The sequence below is a fragment of the Chlorocebus sabaeus genome, chromosome 11 (assembly GCF_047675955.1).
Source record: "Chlorocebus sabaeus isolate Y175 chromosome 11, mChlSab1.0.hap1, whole genome shotgun sequence".
NCBI lineage: Eukaryota > Metazoa > Chordata > Mammalia > Primates > Cercopithecidae > Chlorocebus > Chlorocebus sabaeus.
This window is the reverse complement of record NC_132914.1, coordinates 970717-990282: the sequence shown is the minus strand read 5'-3', so window position 1 is coordinate 990282 and position 19566 is coordinate 970717. Positions and strand designations below refer to the sequence as shown.

The 19566-nt window shown below is 39.5% G+C and overlaps 1 protein-coding gene and 1 non-coding gene across 16 annotated transcripts in view; both read right to left on the bottom strand.

The window, feature by feature from the left end:
• The window catches only part of WNK1 (WNK lysine deficient protein kinase 1), a 156613-nt gene that overhangs the window by 123307 nt on the left and 13740 nt on the right, over positions 1-19566 (bottom strand). The gene's annotated exons all lie outside the window — the stretch shown is intronic.
• On the bottom strand, positions 5306-5431 carry LOC119620781 (U4atac minor spliceosomal RNA). Its single transcript, XR_005237330.2, has one exon. It is a non-coding gene; the product is annotated as a U4atac minor spliceosomal RNA (small nuclear RNA).

The following is a 19566-nucleotide window of genomic DNA, read 5'->3' as shown; positions in this document are numbered from 1 at the left end:
AAACGAGGGTTCTGAGTAGCATACATGAACAGATCTAAAGATCCCAACATCTGCATTTTGTAAGATGCCAGAACAGCACAGATTACAGTGAGCCCCACAATCAGGAAACCCCATCCACAGTACTTATCAGTTTTCAGTGCCCAACTCAAAAGCGACAACCAAGGCTCATGGGATTACTTGAATAAAGCTTTTAAAATTAAAGAGCATCCAATCGACAAGGGAAGGAAAAAAATAAGTAAAATTAAAGAGCAACTAAAATCAGTAACAAATAACCACCACCAAAAAAAGGAACCTGGAAAAGGCAGGGTCATGTGGTGGCTCACGCCTGTAATCACCGCACTTTGGGAGGCTGACGTGGAAGGACTGCTTGAGCCCAGAAGTTTGAAACAGGCTTGGGCAACACAGCAAGACCTCATCTCTAGAAAAAAACTTTTTAAAAAATTAGCTGGGCATGGTGGCGGGCGCCTGTAGCCCCAGCTAGCTGGGAGGCTGAGGCGTGAGATTCACTGGAGCCCAGGAGTTCCAGTGAACTAGCTGCAATCAACCGTGCTCACGCCACCCCACTATAGCCTGGGCAGCAGGGCAAGATATCGTCTTAGAAAAAAAGGAAAAGCAAGTCAGGCGCAGTGGCTCACGCCTGTAATCCCAGCACTTTGGGAGGCTGAGGCGGGCGGATCACAAGGTCAGGAGATCGAGACTATCCTGGCGAACGTGGCGAAACCCCGTTTCTACTAAAAAATGTAAAAAAAAACTAGCCGGGCGCGGTGGCGGCGTCTGTAGTCCCAGCTGCTCGGGAGGCTGAGGCAGGAGAATGGCGTGAACCCGGGAGGCGGAGCTTGCAGGGAGCCGAGATCGCGCCACCGCACTCCAGCCTGGGCGGCAGAGCGAGACTCGAGACTCCGTCTCAAAAAAAAAAAAAAAAAAAAAAAAGGAAAAAGAAAAAAAGGAAAAGCAGAAGCTATGAAAGGAAGTGAAAACTTCGAGAAGGGAAAAAACCCTCTAAGAGGAGAAAATCTTGTATACATTAACAAGAGGCTATTAAAAATGAAAAGAAAAGCCAGGAGCAGTGGCTCACACCTGTAATGCCAGCACTTTGGGAGGTCAAGGAGGGCGGATCACGGGGTCAGGAGATCGAGACCATCCTGGCTAACACGGTGAAACCCCGTCTCCACTAAAAATACAAAAAAAGCCGGGCGCGGTGGCGGCGCCTGTGGTCCCAGCTACTCGGGAGGCTGAGGCAGGAGAATGGCGGGAACCCGGGAGGCGGAGCTTGCAGTGAGCCGAGATCTCACTACTGCACTCCAGCCTGGGCTACAGAGTGAGACGCCATCTCAAAAAAAAGGAAAAAAAGAAAAAAAAAATCTCTTGGAAGTTAAAAATATATAATGGTAAAAATGAAACTCAATAGGATAATCAAGCCATGATTTTCCATTAGGAAATCTCATAGAAAACAAAACCAAAAAATAATGTGAAAAAAAGGAGAAAAAGATATGGGCAGGCTGGGCGCGGTGCCTCACGCCTGTAAGCCCAGCACTTTGGGAGTCCGAGGCGGGTGGACCACGAGGTCAGGAGTTTGAGACCAGCCTAGTCAACATGGTGAAACCCCCATCTCTACTAAAAATACAAAAATTAGCTGGGTGTGGTGGTGGGCGTCTGTAATCCCAGCTACTCGGGAGGCTGAGGCAGAACCGCTTGAACCTGGGAGGCGGAGGTTGCAGTGAGGCAAGATCACACCATTGCACTCCCGCTCTGGGTGACAGAGCAAGACTCCATTTCAGGGGAGTGGAGGGGCGGGGAGAAAATGATATGGATATTAGACCATTCGTGTGGGAGAACCAACATATATGTAACAGGAGTTCTACAAGGGGCAACATAAAAACAGAGGGCAAGAAATGAAATGTGTAGAAGGTAAATTTTCAGAATTGATGGCCAGTGAGTTTCCGGACAGAAAGCCACAATACCCATACCAAGGCACACTGCTGAACTTCCAAAACGCTGAGCACAAGACAAAAAACCTGAAAACTTCCAGAGGGAAAAAAAGTTACCGGGAACACAGAATCCTACTAGCCTCAGACTTTTAACAGCAGTACCGGAAGCTAGAAGAAAATAGAGTAAATGTCTTTAAAATTCTGAAATAAATTATTTCCAATCTAGAATTTGTTATCCAAACTACCTATTAAAGAGGAAAGAAAGGGAAAGGAAGATGAAGGAAGATATTTTCAGACATGCAAGTTCTCAAAAATATAGTTATCTCCCAAATGACCTTTCTCAAAGAGTTACGAAGTTATTCTTTCACAAAAGAGGAGACCAAGAAACAGAATGAAATGGGATTCTGGAAGCAGGGTCAAAAACCAGCTAGATGTAAGAAGAATCTCCAAAATGAGAATGAATGAAGATCCCCAACCTAAACAACAACCTAGAATGCAACCAGTACAAACGGTGAAGTTTAGTTTAAGAGAGGTTATCTCCAAAAAAGAAGAATATCTAAAAGTTTTAATGTAGTGACAGATTTACACAACTAGGAAGGAAGACTTCAGGAAAATAGTAATAAATATCTTGACTGTGGTGATGGTTTCATGGATGTGGACAACTAATTAAATTTGTACCTTTTAAATATGTACATTTTATTATGTCAATTATACTTCAATAATGCTATTTTAAGAAATAAATGTCAACAAAAATATTCATATTAAATGCTAACATAAAATGACACAATTACATCAAAGGCAAAAATTTTAAAACTGCAATTCATTATTGATAATTTTTATCACCAACTTCTTGAGATAGTAGGGAAAGGTTGTTGAAGAACAGTTTAACGAGAGGTACTTGGCATTCAGAAATTGAGCTGTCCAGTAATAGTTGCCATTAGCCAATTTAAAAAAATTCCCTCAAGATTCACACACCTGCACTGTAAAAATAAAATAAATAAAATACAATTTCTTTAGAGATGGGAATCTTGCTCTGATGCCCAGGCTGGAGTACAGTGGCACGATCATGGCTCACTGTGGCCTCAAGCAATCCTCCAACCTCAGCCTCCCAAATAGCTGGGACTACAGGCACATGCCACTGTGCCTGGATAATTTTTTATTTTTTTGGTGGAGACAGCATCTTGGTTTGTTGCCTAGCCTGGTCTCAAACTCCTGGGCTCCAGCAATCCTCCCACCTCAGCCTCCCAAAGTGCTGGGATTCAGGCATGTATGTGTCACCATGCCTGGCCCCAAGTATGGTTATTGAGTACTTCACCGAAATGTTGCTGGTGTGAACTGAGATATGTTAAATGTAAAACACACAGCAGATTTTGAAGATGTAATAGAAAAGAATATACAGTATCTTTATAATTTTTATATTGATTATATGCTGAAAGATGTTTAGGTCAGGATGGTGGCTCACACTTATAATCCTAGCACTTTGGGAGGCTGAGGCGGGAGGATCACTTGAAGCCAGCAGTTTGAGAGCAGTGTGGGTAATATAGTGAAACCCCCTCTGTCTCTACAAAAAAAATTTAAACATTAGCAGGGTGTGGTGGCACGTGCTTGTAGTCCCAGCTACTTGGAAAGCTAAGGCCGGAGGATTGCTTAAGCCCAGGAGTTTGAAGCTGCAGTGAGCCATGGTTGCGCACCAGTCACTGCACTCCAGCCTGGGTGACAGGGCAAGACTCTGTCTCAGAAAAAAAAAAGAAACAATGTTTGGATACACTGGGTTATATGAAACATATTACCAAATTAATTCCACCTGTTTTTTTTAAATGTGGCTACTAGAAAATTTAAACTAGGTTAGGCGCAGTGGCTCATGTCTGTAATCCCAGCACTTTGGGAGGCTGAGGCGGGTGGATCACTTGAGGTCAGGAGTTCGAGATCAGCCTGGCCAAGTAAAACCTCATCTCTATAAAAATACAAAAATTAGCCAGGGGTGGTGGTGCATGCCTGTAATCTTAGCTGCTCGGGAGGCGAAGGCAGAAGAATTGCTTAAACCTGGGAGGTGGAGGTTGCAGTGAGCCGGTATCGCTCACTACAATTTTATTTCTATCACTTTCTCCTTGGATTTCAATTAGATTTCAAAATTCCCATTAATTCATAGACTCAGGAACCCCAGAGTAATAAATCCCATGTTATTCCACTACACTTTCTGAGATTAGATCTCTGATTTTGGAAACATTATTCTATCAACTAGTTCCCTTGGCTTTCTCATCTATAAAACAGGAATGATGACATACTATGTAGCTATTGAGAGAACTAAGGAAGATGCACTACAGGACAGCTCAGTGGCACTGTTAGGGACTTGCTAGATCAGGCACGCAGCAATGTAACTACTTCCACACTGTTTTCTCTCAAATGCAACATTCACATTCAGGTCTAATAAAATGACAAATAGGTAATAAACTTTCAGGGTCACTTCAGACCAAAAATCTCAGAAGTCACTTTCCAAAGTCAGTCTATGACAATGATTTAAAATTATATGACACTTCAAACTGTACTGTTAGTCTACCACATTTTTTGTTATTTGTTACTTAAAATAATCCAGCCAAGTATACAAAATTGTCATTTTCAGATGAAGAAAAAGGCTTAGAAGTTAAGTGAGTAGGATATCCAGATTCATACAAATATTAATATTGCCAGAAAACTTCATTTTAATCATTAGATTTTAAAAATAAGTCACAAATCCCATAAGAACTCAACCACTGGGGAGGGGGAACAAAGAAATCTGACAGAACTAGAGAAAACCGGGAATTTTAAGTTCTCAAAAAAAAGTTATCTCAATCATTAGAACACAAAGCCCATTTGTTTAAAATAAGAACACATTTATACTTTAAAATTAAATCTATAGTCTCCACAAAATATCTTTCAAAAACTCAAATCCAAAAAGGTTCTGAAGATTTTGTGCCATTGGTTTGTGTTATAGCTAATGCCAGTATTGTGCCTATTAATAAGAGACTAAACAAAAAGCAAAAATAAAACAGATCATTTAATTAACAGATCATTTAATTATAATTTATCTAATGAAGACCAGCAATTATAAAATTTCAAACGCACCTAACTTCAATTGTTACACAAAATCATAATCATTTGTTCCTTTCTAAGGAACACTATGTTCAGAGCTTATGTTATGAATAATGAACAATGACAGGAGCTAAAATTCATATAGCCACTATATTTTCATTTTGTGGCAAATAGCTATCAACAACTTACCAAATGATTTAATTAAGTGGTTAAAAGGATCTAGCTTCAAGTTTATGCTCTGAGTAAAATGTTTTTCAAAGAGTGGGCAGTAAACAGTTTTTTCCCCCTGTGAAAAAGCAGTTTTTCATTTTTCCAAAAATAGTACCAAGGTAAAGCAAAGCTCTAGAAGATGCAGGCATGTTGTGTAGGCGTTAGCAGTACTGCCCTCACTATGTGCTCATTGGACAGTAGTGCAACCCCAAGAAAAAGATGGTTAACAGTTTTTGTTGTTGTTGTTAATGAAATAAAACAAAAAATGGCTCATCGCTAGTAAGGAAACTATTTTGTGAAACTTTCTTCTTTTTATGTGTGCATATACTAAGTCACAATGTAAATGTATTTCTTAAAATGAGTCTCAGAAAGGTTTGAAAGCCACTGCAAAGTAGTCTGTCTATAGCAAACTACTATACATTCAGTAACTGGAGGGGTGTTGCAGGAATCAGACTGTACCAAGGTAAAAATTCTTTTTGACTGTGAGAGAGTAAGAAGCATATTTAAGGCACGGGCCTAAAGCTGACTGGATTATCCAATTCTACCACTCAGTTTACTAATTAGACAACAAACTTACCCAAGGTCATTCTTCTATAGTTTGCATTAGAACTAAGTCTCCCACTCTAATGCTCAAAATAAGCTCCACAAAGACACTTTAGCATGTAGGTATTAATTCAGAATTTCCTATTTGGTTTTCAATAACCAAAAGAAACTGCAGCTTAACACATGCAACTGTTTCCTCAAATACTATTCTACCAGATTAATGACCATGCCAGCTCTCCCATTAAAAGCTTTTTCTAGCTAGTTACTTGGTACTTAGGATTTTATAGCACTTTTCTTTTCCCATTATGCTCAGTAGTGCATGCAACACACTATACTTAGGAATGCAACACACTTCCTTTGGGAATGCATAACTGTGGCCATAACTACGACTGAAATTTTCGTGAATTTCTATCATCTGTCTAAACTTAGAAGCAAAGTACTACAAAATCAAGTTAAATCAGACCATATTTTTGTGATCAGTGTACCTCACTATTAAAACATTATATGCATTTTAACAGTTACCATTCAAAACCTGAAGTATATCCAAAATACTCCATTCCCATCTCCTGATAAATAAATCTTCACTGACAACTGAGTCAGTAAGAAAAGAAACATGTTAAGGACAGAAGTTAAAACAGAATTAGACAATGATGGGGCAGATTATCACAGCTTCATACTACAAGCACAGGTTTGTTTCCACATCCTCTTTCCTAAATATCCATAATAAACTCATAACATTACTTGCAAAGAACCCCAGAGAAGGTGCCTCAAATTATTTCCATAAAGAAAACAACATTATTACCCATTAAGCAACTCTGTTAATGATTATCCACCAAATTCCAAATATTAAAAAATTGCTTAACATTGGGAATGGCAGAGGTACTGAGCCTTACGATGTCTAATCAAGTCAGTGAAGTACACAAAAAATGCAGGCAAGAGAAAAAGGAAGCTGAGTCAGGTACAGAGTTCTATGCATCCACAGATAAAATGCTTTATTCTTTATTTCTCAAACTTGCAGTATAAAGACCAAAAAAATCCACTATTTTAATTTCACAGTCCAGTCAATTCACATGGCTGTATGTGGATTTTTCTTTCAGAAAATTCAGGGAAAAGAGCCAGGCACAGGGCTCATACCTGTAATCCCAGCACTTTGGGAGGCTGAGGCAGGTGGATCACTTGAGGTCAGGAGTTTGAGACCAGCCTGGCCAATATGGTGAAACCCCGTATCCACTACAAATACAAAGATTAGCCAGGTGTGCCACGCACCTGTAATCCTGGCTACTCAGGAGGCTGAGACAAGAGAATTGCTTGAACTCAAAGGCGGAGGTTGCAGTGAGCCCAGATCGCGCCACTGCACTCCAGCCTGGGTGACAAAGTGAAACTATGTCTCAAAAAAAAAGAAAAGAAAAGAAAAAAAAATTAAGGGAAAAGGAATTTATAATGTATCTGTGCATTTTAATATTATAGTCACAGCAACATAACCTAAATTACTTTCCCAACAGGGAATTAGAAATCTGAAAGCAAATACTACTCACATCTCAAATAAAATAACTGCCAAAAATTTACTCACTCATTTTTCTAAAATGTTATGAAAACAAGTACATTATTCAACTCTTTTGGAGAAAAGTGGACAACATGATTTATAAAAAACACACAATTAGTGGCAGTTTTAACAGAAGAGAATGCTCTCCCACTGAACTTCGTAAAAACAAACGAAAATCCAGACTTCATCTGTTTTACTTTTACATTTTAGAGCAGTAAAATTCTTAATTTCTTATTTCCCAAACAATACTCCCCATTATTGTTTGCTTCCCCTGTAATGTTTATTCCTCCCTGAGTTCTGAGATTCCTAGGTATGGAATTTGAATTTCCTGGTAGTACCAGCTTTTGCTCTTATTTTTAGAACCTTACTGTGACCCTGTGATGGTGTTCAGCAGAAAGAACAAAAGACAGAAGTCATACCTGTATTAGTAACTACTACCAGTATTACTAAGAATTTAAAATTTTTGTTCTAGTTTACATGTCCTGTCCTTATAATTTTATATTTTAATAAGTCACTCATAATCTCAAACTCTAATAACAATGACTGTTAGCATGATAGATATTTCGTTCCAATTTCTACGAATTACTTTAAAAAAAAAAAAAAAAAGACCATTGGCAGGGCGAGGTGGCTCACACCTGTAATACCAGCACTTTGGGAGGCTGAGGCGGGTGGATTGAGGTCAGGAGTTCGAGGTCAGCCTGGCCAACATAGTGAAACTCCATCTCTACTGAAAATATAAAAATTAGCCAGGCGTGGTGGCATGCCTGTAATCCCAGCCACTTGGGAGGCTGAGGCAGGAGAACTGCTTGAACCTGGGAGGTGGACGTTGCAGTGAGCCAAGATCGCGCCACTGCACTCTAGCCTGGGTGACAGGGCAAGACTCTATCTCAGAAAAAAAGAAAGAAAAAGAAAAAGAAAAAACAATTAATAAAAAAATTAAAAAGATGATTTTACATAAATTTCAAGATTTTCAATGCCTTTTAAAACTAAAACATCAAACCATAATCACAGGTATTAAAATTCTAAATATTCAATAGTATAAGGGAGTAGCCTTCTTCTGGTTTCCCACAGGTCAAGTAAACAGTTTAAGCAAAATTTAACCCTAATTATAAGCAAAGAAGTGAAAATTGCTTAGGTTGGTAAATTAGTCCTTTTAGGTGAAAATATCATTATTTAAATCATTTAAGTAACCAGGACTCAGCTACTACTTATAGATTTGATAGCTAGAGCACTAAATACAAAGTGAGGTTTAAAGTCCTTCTAAAGCAGTAACAAGGCATCCATTGCCAAAGGTTTGGATTATGTTTTAGAGTCACATTTACCACATGAAGCTTGTGTTTAACATAACAAATCTACCATATCTGAACAGCAAACAAAGACAGATGATAAATACTGTAAATTGTTGGAAGTCAAACACTGTAAAGTTTCCTGAGTCTGTGGTAAGTTATTTTTCTTAAATAGCTACCATGTATGATGTGTTTCACTGAGCAACTACAGTGAACTTTAATAGATACTATTTACCACTTGTCATTTCATGAAAAATACCAGGAGCTTTGCTTTCACTGTTTCTCTTCAAATGCTTCCCAGTTCATAATATACTAATACTTAAGAAATTACATAGCTGAATTATAGTTCCATGGTAGATCATATCTACATATCTAGCTCTATCTCAAAATTCTAGCAGACTACGTTTGGTCCAAAGTAACACAAGTGCCTAACTCTATGACAAAATCATATCTTTCACATAAAAACAAATCTAATTCTTCAGCTACTTAAAAACTCCAGGATGGGTGCGGTGGCTCACGCCTGTAATCCCAGCACTTTGGGAGGCTGAGGCAGGCAGATCACGACGTCAGGAGAACGAGACCATCTTGGTCAACATGGTGAAACCCCATCTCTACTAAAAATACAAAAATTAGCTGGGCGTGGTGGCGCGTGCCTGTAGTCCCAGCTACTCGGAAGGCCGAGGCAGCAGAATTGCTTGAACCCAGGAGGCAGAGGTTGCAGTGAGCCAAGATCGGACCACTGCACTCCACCCTGGCAACAGAGCGAGACTCCGTCTCAAAAAAAACAAAAAACAAACAAACAAAAAACCCTCCAAATGATAAGCACAGATGCTGACTAATTTTATCCAATAAGAAAAGTAACTAAAAAGTTAACACTGCACATCATGGAGTGAGTTTAAATATACACATAATTCTCAGTAAATCACAGAATAGTAACAATAAAGGGACCAAGAGCTCATTTAGTACAGTCTATCTTCAACACTTCTGAATGAATACCTACTCTGTGTGAAAAAGTCTTCGTAAACACTCTAGTCGGTTATTATAAGTCAAACATAGCATTATGGGTCATTTCTTTATAGTTCACATTCTAATTTATAATAAATCCTAATTTTCTTTTACTGTCTCTTAGAAGTTCTTGAACAACCATACAATGCAACTTCTCTCCCAAAGCACCAGCCCAGGTACAAATACCATATAGAGCGAGAACACACTGAGATCTGGGCCAGGCATAGTGGCTCACACCTGTAATCCCAGCACTTTGGGAGACCGAGGTGGGCAGATCACGAGGTAAAGAGAGCAAGACCATCCTGGCCAACATGGTGAAACTCCGTCTCTCCTAAAAATACAAAAAATTAGCCGGGCGTGGTGGCAGGCACCTGTAGTCCCAGCTACTCGGGAGGCTGAGGCAGGAGAATCGCTTGAATCTGGGAGGCGGAGGTTGCAGTGAGCCAAGATCACACCACTGCACTCCAGCCTGGTGATAAAGTGAGACTCCGTCTCAAGAAACACACACAGACACACACACACACACACAGAGATCTGACTTTAACTTCACATTTTTAAAATGTAACAACAAACAGAAGCTTAAAAACTGAAAAAGGCCACAGTGTCTCACACCTATAATCCCAGCACGTTGGGAGGCTGAGGCAAAGGATCACTTGTGGCCAAGAGTTCGAGACCAGCCTGGGCAAAATAGCTTGACCCCATCTCTACAAAAAATTGGAAAAATTAGCCAGGCATGGTGGTACATGCCTGTAGTCCCAGCTACTTGGGAGGCTAAAGGGGAAGGACTGCTTGAGCCCAGGAGTTCAAAGCTGCAGTAAGCCATGATCCTGCCACTCAACTCCAGTCTGGGCCACAGAATGAGATCCTGTCTTTATTGTCTTTGGGGTCACAGACAACCTGACCTATTAGTTTTAATGTGTACTACAAGGTAATTATGACGTTTGAAGAGAAGCATGCTCAGCTTTTAAAACAAAAATGAAAAACAAACAAACAAGAATGATCTAGGCTCCACTCCCACTTCTATGTTTGTTGAATGTAAGTTTGGCAAATTATTTCATTTCAGTCTCTTCACCCTGTAAAATGGGACTAATACCTTATTCAGGTGACACAAGAATATATGAGAATATATATAAAACACAGTGGTTCATAAATATTATCAAATCGCCACCCTTTTCTCACCATTTTGAAAACACAAGTCCTTCAAACATACACAGTTCAAACTTTTTTTTTTGAGACAACGTGTTGCTCTATTGCCCAGGCTAGAGTACAGTGGCACAACCATAGCTCACTGCAGCCTTGAACTACAGCTAGGACTCCAGGCATGTACCACCTCACTCAGCTAATACGTTAATTTTTTTGCAGAGATGAGGTCTTGCTATGTTGCACAGGCTGGTCTCAAATTCTCGGCCTCAAGTGATCCTCTGGCCTTGGACTCCCAAGGTGCTGGGATTACACGCCAAACTTTTGATCAAACTTTACATTAGGCCCTAAAAAAAGTTGCCATTGAAAACACAACTTGCCATAACAAGACAAATTTAAAGACAACTGATCTAAGAACTCATTTGTGTTACAAGAAAGACTATTACTTGATACGCCATTTATCTTATTGTATTCAGTAATGTCTTCATTTACTCTCTACTAGTAAATACAGAAATAAGGGAATAACCATTATTGTAACTGCAAAAGTCAAATTTTAAACACTGATAAGGAGCTAGCATAAACATTTTAAAAATCTATTTTTTGTATATTAAGTTCAATTTTAGATTTTAATACTGTAACATAAAAATATAAATCAATTTTAAACACCAATAGCAAGAAGATAAAATATAAGAAATTCACCTATCAAGTTCAGAGATAAGATTCACTATACTTAAATGAAAAAAAGAAAAACAGAATTAAGATGATTAACCAATTTGATAGTATAAACAGTGCTATACTATTGACATTAAATTCTCGCCATTGAAAAATATTTGCAGAAAATATAAAAGGATTCATTCTGATATAAGGAACTTACGAAAACTGGTTAGGGGAGAAAAGCACCTGAAGGCAAAAATATACCAAAAGACAAAAGAGGAAATACAATTAGTTATTATTATCAAAGCATATGGGGGAAAGTTCTGCAAACATAAACTATAGTTTATGAAATAATAGTATTGATAAATAGGGTTAGTAAAATAACTCTCACTTGGGTCACTGAAAATCTATATAACTCTTTTGGAAAACAATCTTACAATGAATAGAAAGTATTTAAATGTTCATGCCCTCAGAACCAGTAATTCCATTTCTGAAATTTAATCCTAAGAAAATAGCTCTAAACAGTGAAATCTGAGGTATTGGTAAGTGTTTTGTTCACAAGGCTAAGTAGGTAAATTCCCTTCTCCTATTCCAAGCCCTTGTGGGCCTCTAGCCTCAAGACTGTTGTTTTAGAACCAACAATTAGAAGACAGTCTCCTCAGCTGGCTTCTGTCTGAGAAAGTCCAGGCCCAAACAAAGGAGTTTGGTTGGATTATATTCAAGAGGGAGGGGATGAGAATGGAGTTTGAGAGGTAGATGCTGAAGGAAAGGAAGGGATTAGAGGATTCATCCAGACAAGATCAATACACTCATCCTCCTTGTGAGCTGCAGGGAGAAGGGAGGACAACGGAGAGACAATAATGGTAAAAACTTTCCTTTGGAACATTACGCAAAGATCCTATTACCCAATATTCTCTGTAACAAGGCCTTAAAGACACCTTCCAGGCTTACATAAACAGGCATGTCAATGACAAGCGGTGTAGGTGAAAGACCGGAGGAAAGCCCTTTCCTGACAGAATGTATGAAGCTCACCAAGGATATGGGGGAGGAGGATTTGTACAGGGAAATAATGGCTAATTCGATTAGGTAAGGATACAACACAGATTAAATTCGGTTTTCATAAAATATTATTTCATGGTTACAACCCTGTGGAGTAAGACCCTCGCCCACTATATTTACAATCGAAAAAATAACAATACCTAACACTGCAGGGAAACGAAGGAAATTATGGTATATGCACATAAGGAACTGTCAAGCAGCTATTAAAAATATTTATACTAATTCTTATGTTACACTGAATTATAAAATTTTCAGGATATAAAATTGCAAACATACATCTATGATCCCACTAAAACATAAGTTTCACGAAGGCAGAATTTTTTCTCCATTTGCTACCTAAGACAGCCTCAAGCACATAGGAGTACAATAAACATTTGGTGAATAAATTTTAAAATCCATCATGAAAGGGAACAGGCAAACATTCTAAATCATATATCGACATTGTCTTTTTTGATGAAACTTCAGTGGGGTTATTTTGGTTTTTATTTTTCCTTGTTTCCTAAGATATCTCTGAGTATACATTACTTCTATGATGGGAAAAAACTGACTGGGAAGTAGTTCCTTTTAAATGCATTAAGAATTTCCTATATTTTCAAAATATCTTTGGTATGCTCTAGAGTAGATTTAACAGTTTAAATAAAGGAAGCCAACTTAGGATATCTTGAGAGGGTAGGAAGTAGAAAAGGCACACTAAGGCTTTTGCCTCCTATAGCTTAGTCAATATACGAAACTAAACTTCCTCAAAGAACTTTTTTTTTTTTTTTTTTTGAGACGGAGTTTTGCTCTTGTTGCCCAGGCTGGAATATGTAATGGAGCGATCTCGGCTCACCGCAACCTCGGCTCACCGCAACCTCCGCCTCCTGGGTTCAAGCAATTCTCCTGCCTCAGCCTCCCGAGTGGCTGGGATTACAGGCATGTGCCACCATGCCCAGCTAATTTTGTATTTTTAGCAGAGAAGGGGTTTCTCTATCTTGGTTAGGCTGGTCTTGAACTTCTGACCTCAGGTGATCCGCCAGCCTTGGCCTCCCAAAGTGCTGGATTACAGGTGTGAGCCACCGTGCCAGGCTCCTCAAAGAACGTTCAATGTAATGTTATTCAAGCCCCTAACACTTGGCTTTTACAAATTTCTGAACCACACAGTACCACTGTTCTAAAAACAAACTACTGAATTATAATGTTCTGATAATACCCCAAATTATATGCGAAGCAGTAAATGCACTTTCTTGCAAATCTCTGAACAAAGGCTGGAAGTGAGAAGACTAATTTAGCTTTGTAATATATCAACCATGACTTCTAAACTTCTGTTCAGAGTGATCAAATGTATTAATGATCAATTTACTAGATTTAGTTCTAACTAAATGTTTGCATCTGTGGGACAAACATTCTAATTTTCTCTTACTGAGAATTAAAAAAATAATATATACTCAATAATTCAAGTGTTTTTTATACATAACTTCAAAATTTTAACGTGGGAAATGGTTTTCCTCTACGGCAAATCTGGCAAATTATGCCACCACACAGCAACATAACTGTGTGTGTGCATACATATGTATACACATAATTACGTTGCTGTATGGTGGCATACATATATACATACACATACAACACACCCCTATACATACATACACATACACATACATACACACACACCCATTATGATAACTGTGTACAAATATTTTGCTGTTTTTTAATCTAAAAACCTCAAATTCTTAAATGGGAAAATGCTTTTGCTATGTGGTAAAACACGCAAACTGTACAACCATACAATATAATGATAACTATAAAAACAGAGTTCAAACACACAGAAACCAGTATGTCATACATAGTAACAATGCTTATCTCTGGATAAAGGTACTGACTGCAGGTGGTTTTTTATTTCTTTTTTCCTCCTCTAACTTCCTAACTTTTATAATGAGAGTGTTTTACTAATTTTTTAAAGCATCTTTTTTGTGTATGATTTAAGGATGGTTACAATAACAAAGGTAGAAATAAAAGAAATTTATAACTCAGATAATTTAGTCAAAATCAAATTCATTTGTAGCCATAAACAATGACTATCAAAGGCCCTTATGCAAAAAGAAAGTAAGCTTCTGTAGTCACTAAATTAAGAGGGTTTCTCAAGCCTGTAATCCCAATACTTAGGAGACTGAGACAGGAGGATTATTTGAACCTAGGAGTTCAAGACCAGCCTGGGTGACAGTGTGTAACCCAGTCTAAAAATAAAAAATAATTTTTAAAAATTACCATTAACAGTTTGAAGAGAATGGTCTTGCCACCTCAAATATATTACAACTTTATTAAAATAAATCAGTTAAGGCTGGGTGCACTGGCTCACGCCTGTAATCCCAACACTTTGGGAGGCCGAGGCGGGCAGATCACCTGAGGTCAGGAGTTCGAGATCAACCGGGCCAATACAGTGAAACCCCGTCTCTACTAAAAATACAAAAATTAGCCGGGCGTAGTGGCGCACCCCTGTAATCCCAGCTACTCAGGAGGCTGAGTCAGGAGAATCACTTGAACCTAGGGGGCAGAACAAGACCCTATCTCAAAAACAAAAAAATTTAACTCTTCTAGAAAAACTCAATGCTAATAAATAGCTGAACTACAAACAGTTTATCTTTCATAAGCAAGAGCCAGACACCAAAAACCAATTGAAACCATTTCTCAGTATCATTAAGATATGAATATGGACACTAAATTAATTAACAAGCTTAAGGAGCCACAATGGCCAGAAATTACTAAAGAATATAAAGCGCCGGGCACAGTGGCTCACGCCTGTCATCCCAGCACTTTGGGAGGCCGAGGTGGGCGGATCACAAGGTCAGGACAGGAGACCAAGACCATCCTGGCTAACATGGTGAAACCCCATCTCTACTAAAAATACAAAAAATTAGCCGGGCGTGGTGGCACGCGCCTGTAGTCCCAGCTACTCAGGAGGTGGAGGCAGGTGAGTCGCTTGAACCCAGCAGGCGGAGGTTGCAGTGAGCCGAGATCACACCACTGCACTCCAGCCTGGGCGACAGAGCGAGACTCCGTCTCCAAAACAAAAAAGAAAAGAATATAAAGCAGTAAGTTTACGCATTTAATGTATCCCAAACACACACTAGCAGTTTATCTGAAATAAACCAAAATATTTACCAAATATTTCAAGATATTTACAGTAAACACTTCTAGTATTCTCTTAACAACGACTAAAGTACTCAAAGAACAAAGCCATAAAGAAATGCCATTTCTGATTACTGGACATACTGGCAAATAACAAAAGATAATATTTTAAAGGATGAGGATTCTAATTTTCTTAACAATCTGGTATTAAAAGCATCACAAACCACTAAGAGTTTAAAACTCCAAATTTCTGTGTTCAGCAACAGCAAAGAATTATGGCTTGTAAAGGATGCTAATGCAAGAAACCACAAAAAGGAAGGTGTTAAGATATTTTTTAAAAGGAAGTAGTAAACTTACTGTAGCATCAACTTTCACAGCATTTTAATAGAATAGTCTAAATTAGCGATGGTCAACAGAAACATAATGTGAGCTAAATGCAATTTAATTTTCTAGTAGTTACATTAAAAATGTAAAAAGAAACAGATTAATATATTTAACAAATATACCTAAACATCATCATTTCAATATGTAATCCAATTTTTTGGAAACAAATGTTTTTCTTTTTTATACTAAATTTTCAAAATCCAAAACACACATGCTTACTTATAAATATTTCCTAACTGCTATAGTCTAAATGCTTCCTCCCCACCAAATTCATGCATCAGAAACTTAATCCCGGGCCAGGTGCAGTGGCTCACGCCTATAATCCCAGCACACTGGGAGGCCGAGGCAGGTAGATCACCTGAGGTCAGGAGTTTGAGACCAGCCTGACCAACATGGAGAAACGCCATCTCCACTAAAAATACAAAATTAGCCAGGTGTGGTGGCGCATGCCTGTAATGCCAGCTACTCGGGGAGGCTGAGGCAGAAGAATCGCTTGAACCCGGGAGGCGGAGGTTGCGGTGAGCTGAGATCACACCATTGCACTCCAGCCTGGGCACCAAGAGTGACACTCCATCTCAAAAAAAAAAAGAAAAAAAGAAAAAAGAAATTTAATGCCCAATGCAACAGTGTTTTCGGAAGTGGGGCTCTGCCTCCATGAATGAATTAATGCAGCTGTAAAAAGGGCTTTTGAGTGTGGGTTCACACTCTCTTGCCCTCAGGCCCTCTGCCATGTGAGCGTGTGGCAAGAAAGTCCTCAACTTCCCAAGTAACTCATGATGCCAGTGTCTTGCTTGGACTTCCAGGCCTACAGAACTGCGAGGAAACATACTTCTGTTCTTTATATATTATGTTAATAGTTGCGCAAATGAACTCAGACACTAATTCTTCACCGAAAACAGGCCCAGTAGCCGAGCACACTTGGCTGAACACCTTTCTACAACAAAAAGAACCAGGGCTCTAGGAGAAATGGCTGGCGCAGGACTGGGGTGGGGAAATAATAAAATGAACTGAGAACATCTTGTACAGAAAGTAAGGATGTCATCAAAAAATGGTAATGACATGTTAACAACCAGGACGCAGAAGGGGCCAGGCATGGTGGCTCACAACTGTAATCCCAGCACTTTGGGAGGCTGAGACGGGATTACTTAAGGTCAGTCAGGAGTCTGAGACCAGCCTGGCCAACATGGCGAAATCTGTCTCCACCAAAAACACAAAAACTAGCCGGTCGTGGTGGCATGCGCCTGTAATCCCAGCAATTTGGGAGGCTGAGGCATGAGAATCACTTGACCCCAGGAGGCAGAGATTGCAGTAAGCAAAGATGGTGCCTCCAGCCCGGGTGACAGAGTTAGACTCTGTCTCAAAAAAAAAAAAAAAAAAAAAGGAAACGGAAGGTAGCTTCTAGCCAAATCTGGGATAACTGTTATGTTTGAAAGTATTTCACAGTAAAGAGTTTTTTTAAAGTCTGTTCTTTAAATATCACTACATCCAGGCTGGGCATGGTGGCTCACGCCTATAATCTCAGCACTTTGGGAGGCTGAGGTGGGTGGATCACGAGGTCAGGAGTTTAAGACCAGCCTGGCTGACATGGTGAAACCCCGTCTTTACTAAAATACAAAAAAAATTAGCCGGGTGTGGTGATGCGTGCCTGTAATCCCAGCTACTCGGGAGGCTGAGGCAGGAGAATTGCTTAAACCTGGGAAGCAGAGGTTGCAGTGAGCCGAGATTGCACCACTGTACTCCAGCCTGGTGACAGAGCAAGACTCCATCTCAAAAAAAAAAAAAAAATTACTACATCCATTACATGAAGAAAGGGAAAAATTGTATTGTGTAATATTTAGCTAAGTACTGGTTGTTGAAGAAGTTAACTTTACTCATTAAGAGAATAAGAATGGCAGATGTTTAAGACATTAATGAGGTATTCACAACCAAATGCACACTCAGTAAATTTGTGAAAGCGTGTAATAGTGATATTTATAGGTAATATGGCAGTTTCATTTCTGCCCTTCTAAGAGGGATAGAATATGGTCAAGACTCTCATCACAGAAATCAAACTATGCTTTCGCCAGAGGATGATCACTAGCAAGATATCTCTATGCTCCCCACTCATGTCCATGAAAACAAAAAAAATCTGTGGAGACATACACTGATACAAGCAGGCTGGGCATGGTACCTCACGCCTGTAATCCCAGCACTTTGGGAGGCCAAGGAGGGCAGATCACTTGAGGTCAGGAGTTCTAGACCAGCCTGGCCAACATGGTGAAACCCCATCTCTACTAAAAATACAAAAATTAGCTGGGCGTGGTTGCAGGCGCCTGTAATCCCAGCTACTCGGGAGGTTGAGGAACGATAATCGCCTGAACCCGGGAAACGGAGGTTGCAGTGAGCCAATGTATCTCTCCACTGCACTCCAGCCTGGGCCTGGACAGAGAAAGAGACTCTGCCTCAAAAACAAACAAACAAAAACCTGATACAATGCAACACAAACAATTTGTCACCAAACTAAAACCTAAACTAGCCCCTCTATGTAGTAGGGTGCCTGGGTAGGCAGAACAAATATTTGAGTTGATAGTTTACCATGTATTAATGCTGGTGGCTTTTTTTGTCTAGGTAGAAAAGAGCCACCTAGAGTGGTCCTTCTGTTACGTCATTGAAGCAAACAGACCTGAATTGAAAGGGAGTAGCAGATTCTATGTGTGACTTGATAAAAAGCTGTCTCTATCAATAATATTAGGAAGGGAGTTAAGAGGTGTGTAGAAGTATGCAGAAAATGCCAAAAACTCTTCTGGTAAACAACTGCAACTCCAAGGCCTTCCATTTTAAGTTTACTATTATTAGAAATTCCCTGATAAACTTCCATGTACTTCAATGACATAAACTGGCAGAAAAGTTTCCCTCACCTGAATCCACACAGAGTAAGGCAACTCGTCTTGAAAGACAGAGAATTAGTCTAAATTCGGAGATTACAGAGGGAAAGGAGATTTGCATGTGTAGGTAAGGCTGAAAACCCCTATCAACCCGGCCAGGCGTGGTGGTTCAAGCCTGTAATACCAGCACTGTGGGAGGCCAAGGTGGGTGGATCACGAGGTCAGGACTTTGAGACCAGCCTGACCAACATGGTGAAACCCCTTCTCTACTAAAAATACAAAAATTAGCCAGGCGTGGTGGTGCGCGCCTGTAGTCCCAGCTACTCCGGAGGCTGAGATAGAAGAATCACTTGAACCCAGAAGGCAGAGGTTGCAGTGAGTCGAGATTGCGTTACTGTACTCCAGCCTGGGCGACAGAGCAAGACTGTCTCAAAAAAAAAAAAAAAAGAATAATCAAAGCTAAAGCAGTAATTGGCTTGGAACAGACTTATGATACCAAAGCAGACAAAACATTACAGTTCAATGCTTCAACTTTTAAAGACCTTTTCCAGCTCATCTATTCATCTCATCCTTGACCGTGCTTTCTATTTACCCAACCTTCCCTGATCTTATTCGTTCAAAGTTACCAGAAGAAATGGCCTACGCTTATTTTGTTCATGGTTTTATTTTTTAATTTTTATTTACATACATATATATTATTATGGATTCAGGGGGTACATGTGCAAGTTTGCTACATGGATATACTGCATAATGGTGAGGTTAGGGTTTCTAGTTAC